This window comes from Pollicipes pollicipes, unplaced genomic scaffold (genome assembly GCF_011947565.3).
Source record: "Pollicipes pollicipes isolate AB1234 unplaced genomic scaffold, Ppol_2.1 Scaffold_7262;HRSCAF=8765_pilon_pilon_pilon, whole genome shotgun sequence".
NCBI lineage: Eukaryota > Metazoa > Arthropoda > Thecostraca > Pollicipedomorpha > Pollicipedidae > Pollicipes > Pollicipes pollicipes.
The window spans coordinates 5,985,019-5,992,299 of record NW_023597055.1 but is presented as its reverse complement, the minus strand read 5'-3'; the positions used below and the strand labels follow the sequence as shown (position 1 = coordinate 5,992,299).

At 46.7% G+C, this 7,281-nt stretch overlaps 1 long non-coding RNA gene across 1 annotated transcript; it reads left to right on the top strand.

Moving 5' to 3' along the window:
- The first annotated feature begins 3,948 nt into the window (after nucleotides 1–3,948).
- Nucleotides 3,949–6,504, top strand: LOC119113712 (uncharacterized). Its single transcript, XR_005095936.1, has 3 exons — nucleotides 3,949–4,046; nucleotides 5,321–5,431; nucleotides 6,179–6,504. It is a non-coding gene; the product is annotated as an uncharacterized LOC119113712 (long non-coding RNA).
- The last annotated feature ends 777 nt before the right edge of the window (nucleotides 6,505–7,281 follow it).

Genomic DNA, 7,281 nt, shown 5'->3' with positions numbered 1-7,281 from the left:
TATTTGTTTACATCTGTTGTGTAAGTTTGAAGTGCCAAGGCGACGGCTCGCAAGGGGTGCCCATTGAAGCATGGGATCGCGGAGGACACCAGACTGCAGCTGTCATGTCACAGCAGGCACCAAGAGATATTACAGTCCCAGAGACCCCGCCCGCCCCGAAGAACCGCGCCTATGCTGCGAGCAGTTACAGTCATGTGGTGTCAATGCTTTGATCGTAAAATAACCTTTTGATTCTCCCGGGCAGCCTATTAGACCGCTAGCCATATGCCAGACTTGTGCCACAGTTTTCAACGTCTTAAGCTGTCGTCGAAATGAGCATGAGATTGTGGTGACCCCATGTGTTCTAGCACGTCAGAGCTATGCAGGGTTTCAACTGTGAGTAGGCATTGATACCACTGATGTTATATATAACCCACTGATGCGTATTAGGTCAAAGGTGTTACGAATTCGACGAAGAGGGCGGGAAATGGAAACCAGTTGTCCGTCGCTTGCGTGAAGCCCTCGCAAGCGTCTCCGGTGCCTCCTTGGGCGGTGACACCTTCAGCACTGTCCAGCCGTTGCTGAGCAAGTGTGTTACCAGGGTGACGTGGTTTTAATCTTATGCACTGCGAAACTCCCGCTAAAGCGGAGGGCTGCCTGTGAGATGGTCATCTACTCTTGTCGTGCATCGCGTCGATAGCTGGCACGTCAGTCCTGGCTTTATCCGATGCGTCGATAGCTCACACTTCAGACCTTCCTTTACCTGATGCGTCGATAGCTCACACGTCAGTCCTATCTTTACCTGATGCGTCAATAGCTCACACGTCAGTCCTTCCTTTACCTGATGCTTCGATGGCTCACACGCTAGTCCTGCCTTTACCTGATGCGTCGATAGCTCACACTTCATTCCTACCTTTACCTGATGTGTCGGTAGCTCACACGTCAGTCCTACCTTTACCTGATGCGTCGATAGCTCACACGTCAGTCCTTCCCTTACCTGATGCTTCGATGGCTCACACGTTAGTCCTGCCTTTACCTGATGCGTCGATAGCTCACACTTCATTCCTGCCTTTACCTGATGCGTCGATAGCTCACACTTCATTCCTACCTTTACCTGATGTCGATGTTTACCTGATGTTTACCTGATGTCTGTCGATTGGTTTGCTGCTCCATTGCATTGGTAATCACTTAGCTTTCTTTCCAATTTGGCATTAGTGTTCATTTGGTGCGTTGAATCCACCAAACGTAGCTTCAGCTCCGCGTGATATGCGGATCACGACCAACATAGCCCTAGGTAGTTCATCGGGCTCGACGCTACGTTGATATGCGCCGACCCCCGTAGCACCAGCACAGCTACAAATGTAATGTGAATGTTACAACGTCATGTCTGGTTGATCCTGCAGTGTAACAATCAAGCACAGGCAACGAGCCTCGGCAGCCGGTTCCGAGCGAGCTTCGTTGTTACTGTCATTGTATACTAGGCGTCCAATGTCAGCCCGTGGCGGCATGCAAGTGAGCCAACTTGCACCAACATGCATTCACGGACGACAGGTGTCAAAGAGCCTGGGTACAGGAGATAAACGCTTTTCAGTCGAACGGCGGTTTGCGCTCGAGATTATTGCATACAAATACAAATACAATACAAATCAATACAAATCAGGATGATTGGTCACAATATCAACCCTGCCTGGTCAACGGGTTGCAGAATATGGCTCGAAATGTTTTCAGGTCTTGGCTGAGTACTGGATATGCCGTGAGTGAGTAGCAGCAACAAATTACCGAACATGTCATCTCCATCTCTCGGTAAAGGTAATGGGCGTTCACAGGGCACTGCACGCTTGTGGATGTGCTTGAATATGTCAATAATTTTGTCGAGACGTTGAGCAGAACCATAGAAACACTGAGTCAGTGTTATCATGCTGTTGAGGAACAGCCTGCCGTTGTTTAAGAAAGTAAAGCACTGTTGCGCGTCATGACACCAAGTACCTGTGATTTTATCCAAAACTTATTCCTGAGACCTTCAAGATACCTCCCAAGGGAGACACTGCGATATGTTCCAGTACTGCAATTGTACATATGCATACATATAGTTAGTTATACCTTTATATTAAATTTTTTATACATCTCTCTCTCTCTCTCTCTCTCCTCTCGCTCCTCACTCTCTCTGCTCTCTCTCCTCTCTCTCTCTCTCTCCTCTCTCTATCTTCCTCTCTCTTATTCTCTCTCTCTCTCTCTCTCTCTCTCTCTCTCTCTCTATCTCTCTTCTCTTCTCCTCCTCTCTCTCTCTCTCTTCTCTCTCTCTCTCTCTCTCTCTACTCTCTCTCTATTCTCTTCTCTCTCTCTCTCTCTCGCTCTCTCTCTCTCTCTCTCTCTCTCTCCCTCTCTTCTCTCTCTCTCTCTCTCTCTCTCCTCTCTCTCTCTCTCTCTCTCTCGCTCTCTCTCTCTCTCTCTCTCTCTCTCTCTCTATCTCTCTCTCTCTCTCTCTCTCTCTCTCTCTCTCTCTCTCTCTCTCTCTCTAATTACTACCGCTACGCAGACGATAGCTCTGTGGAAGTTAGAGACATTGACCGACTAGGACGTCTCAAAAGCACCTTTGAAGGACAGTCTGGCTTAAAATTACGAAAGAACGAAGTGTGCAAAACATAAAACACTTTCTTGACGTGACTCTTGATGGACAAGCACAGCGATTCCCAACGACTGCATACCGAAAACAGAATAACAACGAACGGTGCTTAAATGCTGACAGTGAGTGTCCTCGACGCTGTAACATTAGCGTAATAAGGTTCTTCATTAGACGCGCATTTAATCACTGCTCGATTGGACAGGACTATATTCATAATTGATAGGAATCAGATGGATCTTGGTGAACGACGGTTTTTCAAGTTCTGACGTTGAAAACGAAATGCAACGACAAATGACAAGACACTTCGATAGAAAACCAAGACAAGACATCCAACCAACCATCAACCTGTACTATCAAAACCAAATGACGTCTGCCCTCAAACAAGACAAAAAATCTTTACGGGAAATTATCTCTCGACATGGTAAAGGCAAAAACGACCACAAAATAGGCATGGTTATTTATTAATGTGGCAAGAAAATATCTAACTCTTGTGACAAACGGCCCAGACAAACCCGACAAACTAAAATTCACCAATGCAGTGCATCAATTCAAATGCAACATCGAAGGCTGCAAACTTCGTTCCATACCTTACATTGGTGTTGTGACTACAACGACACTCTCACGACGCGTGACAACGCACTTACATGACGGGGCACCCTCTGGACCACATGCGACACGAAGACGACGGGACATTGACACGAACGCAACTGACAGACAACACTGACATTCTTTGGACGTGCAATGACAGAAGACGCCTTCAAGCTTGGGAAAATATTAAATTAACGAACCCTTTGCAGCCCTAAAACATACAAACAAATTCTTGCACAAATCTTGAGCTATTAGGTGGTTGGTGGTGAGCACTATTGATGTGATTATGGCAATAGTATTCTCATTCTGTCTTTGTAGTGTTCCCGTTATGAGTGCATCTGACCTGTATCAGGTTGAAAAACGGATTCCGTTTAACTTCAGTTAGTTTATGCTTCATTATGTTCTCCGTACCCAAAAAATGTGTCCCATTAGTAGTGCACACCGTGCAACATCCTAATTCAACGAGGTGAGTAACGCAACGCTTGATCACAATCGGTCAGTACGTTCCATGTACATACATCCCGAATGCGTTGCATGGGCCATGTCGGCATTGTCCTCTACGCCCTTCCCTGTGTGACTAAGCACTACTCCGTGCACCATTGGCACGTTCGTACACAAGGGTTGCGGTTGATGATATCACCTTGTTCTTGTAAATGTCGCCGTACATCACAGGCCAGTTCGCTGACCTTTAGAGGGGACGGGATGATTGACGCCCCCTCCGCCTCATGGTTCGTTTTTGCCAGTATAAAAAGCGACCAAAGGCAGCATGGGCATATCCTTTTGAGTCGTCTCTCACCAACAATGCGACTGCTGCCATTGATTGTCGTGCTTTGTGTGGTGTTGGTGACCACTGAAGGTGAGTTACTGGTGTTTTTCTTGGCAATGTCCTCTTGTGTTGGTCGCGGCTATTGGGCAATGGAAGTATATGACAGATATGACAATAAAAAGCTCCATAAAGAGACCATGAAAGTATTTTGTGTTAGCCGGGGCGTGTAGCACCATACGGAGAGTTCTTGGTCCTCGTTCTGTAAAGGTGAAAAACTGTCGCAAAATCCGTTGCAAAAATGAAGACCCTCAGGGACTTTAGGAAGTGTGTGACCATTAAAGAAGATTTCAAAGTCACGCTGTGGTGAACAATGGGGATGGACCCTATGTAATGATATGGTTGTACTTCGGGCAGCCAAGTAGAGATATTTGTGTGTGGCATATATCGGATGTGAATAATTTATTGTAAGTCATTCCATCATACTGCACTGCCGATTTCCACCTTTATCACCGAACTTCCGTGGTTGCCAAAGCAGATACCCCTGGTAGGTGGGAGCGACAGAGACAGCATGTCCCCAAAAATAGCTGATGGGCCTTCTACCCCGCCTTCATATGTTCTGTGAGACCTATGGTGCAGACGTCTGCGCGACAAAAACTGTCAGCTTTATGTCTCACTTCCTCACGTTTCTACGTCGACTTTTCTTTTTACCATGGTAAAGCTGGTGTGCCAATGATAGGACTATTTTGTAGCAAACAGTCTCGCAAACTGTGATCTGACTATGCATCTAGGCAAACTATCCAGCTGATAAAATACCCCGTCTGAAGCTAGTACTCGTAGTAGCAGCTGCTATATTGAGCAGAATCGTTCTGGTCGACTGACCATCCCAAAATGTCTTGTACCAGCACCACCGGGATGTGCACCAACCGGGTGGTGCGAAATCAACCGGATTATTAATCTTGTTAAACCGGGCGTGTCTAATTTAGACATAAGTAAAAATGCAAAAAGGTAAAGTGATCCCATTCAGTCCCTCGCGGGTATGTGTTCGTGAGGTATTCGGGGGGCAATCACACCTCAACCAGCCCAGGAGAATCATGTATTCCTTGTGGGCAGTCACGATTGTCTGTCTGATTGGTGTCAAAGCTTTGATCGAGCCTTTTTTATTGAGATCGTAAAGAGCCCTTTGGGTTCCTTCAGTAACGCATTAGGCCGCTAGCCACATGCCAGATCTGTACCTCAACTGTCAGCACTTTAGACCGTCGTGCATACAGACATTGCATCGTGCTAAATGACTCCTTGAGTTCTAGCACGTCAAAAGTGTGGCAGGCTTCAACCGTAAACAGAATTAACCAACCGGTGCATTGCAGGTGGCAGGTGTCGCAAATTCGGCAAGGCGTGTGGAAAATGGAACAGGGATGTCTGCCGCTGGTGTTGGAGACCTCACAAGCGTCTCTGCTGTCTTCCGGGCGACACATACGGTGCGTTACAGTCGTTGTCGCCTGGTGCTGAGCAAACGTTGTCGCCATAGTGATGTGTGACGCTATGAACTACGGAACTTCAGCTCAAACTAGGGGTCGTTAGTAACATGTTCATGAACTGTTGTCATGCATCACATCAATAGCTTACATGTAAGGTCATCTCTTACGAGATGTGCTATTTAGTTCTAGCATACGCTCGGGTGTGTGTGAAGTTGCCCGGATGTTTTTTTTTCAAAATTGATTGTGAACGGCGCGGCGTGGTCACACAGACCTTTGCATAGCCGTAAAAATTTGAAGGCTGGATCTTTTGCTATGCAAGATTTAGGCGTACTTTGCGAGGTCACTGACCTATTGCAGGCCAAAATAAGGCCGTGGCTCTCAGCGAATACCATTTCTAGAATTGGTGCATTTCTGAACCACTGTGGATTTGTGGTACTCGAAACCCCAGCTGAAGCGGAGGTTTACCGTGAGATACTTGTCAACTCATGTCATACATGGCGTCGATCGCTCGCCCATCAGGCTTTCTCTCATGAAAGGCGCTCTTCAGGTTTCTTAGAGATGCAATATGCATTTCGAGCATTGCATTTGCTCATGTTAGCAGCGATTTTTTAGTCATAGGATGGTTGTCATGGATGGCATGCTTCTACATTCAAATTGGCTGACGTTATGTTCGTCGAAGCTACAACAACCTGCTGCAGGGGATTTAACATCCACAAATCCCTGCAAGCGACCGTTCTCTAATTTCAGGTGAGTGCGGGAGAAAATGCAGTTTCCCAAATACCTGCAGCACACTAAACGGCAACTGTCACAAAGGATGGTGCTGCGTATACTGCGAAGGAAAACATTGCAAGAAAGGTTAGCTGCACCACTTGCTGCGGGCTGCCGCTGTCGTCAAGGGATGGATAACGACTGCACTGACGCCAGATGTGAAGTGACTGCATGCACAAGGAAGACCCATGCTATGTTGGTGGCGTAACAGCAAGGTCGTACGTAATTCTTAACAGGTGTTTATGCGAACCGGACATTTAGCTGCTTGTAGTTGGGCTTTACGTTGAATGCAATTACGGAACCAACTATTTGGTAGCATCTGTTTTGCCAGCTCAAGATGCATCGGCGCCGGTCCGTAAAGCATGGGTATTGTGGCGGGCAGTGCGAACGACACCTGGTCATCTGACAAACGTGTACTCGACGTCCTCAGGTACAAAGTAGGTCATTTTCAGGTTGACAAAATGCCCATATCAGCGTCACATGGATCGACAGGTCCAGACACAGACTCCTTTCTCGCTTACGGTTATGGAATTCGGTACATGTAATTCGTTGAAATTGAAAACATTGAAAACTGCAGCACTCAGAACATGGACGTTTTCTGCGGCGATCGCCTGCTCCTCGATCTCCTGAACTGCGACATTCCGAGCATTGATTTCTCTAATCCAAAGTCTCTTAACTTCGACCTTGTACCAGACTTTTGACATTGTATCGGCCGAAAAGGCCTCGAACACCTGAACGTAGGCCACCTTAGCCCCGAATATTTCAACATCGACCTTTTGCGTCTCGGTTTCCCGAGCTTCTCAGGTCTGGACTTTAGCCTTCTGAGCACGACCTCCAGATTCTTGAGCCAACCTTGAAGAAAATCGTAGGAAAGCCTAAATAGTTGAGTTTTTCATGGCCCCTAACTGTTGCCTGGAAAATTTGGGCATTTTTTTGCATCTGTACAGTTTTGTTCACTGGTGCTTCTATTTAACAGACAACCTGGCATATTTTCCTCGTTAAGTACGTAATAAGTTCGATTATCAAGGCTTTCGGTGAGGTTTTCGCTCCATGCATATCGATTTTACATCAGATTCCTTCAC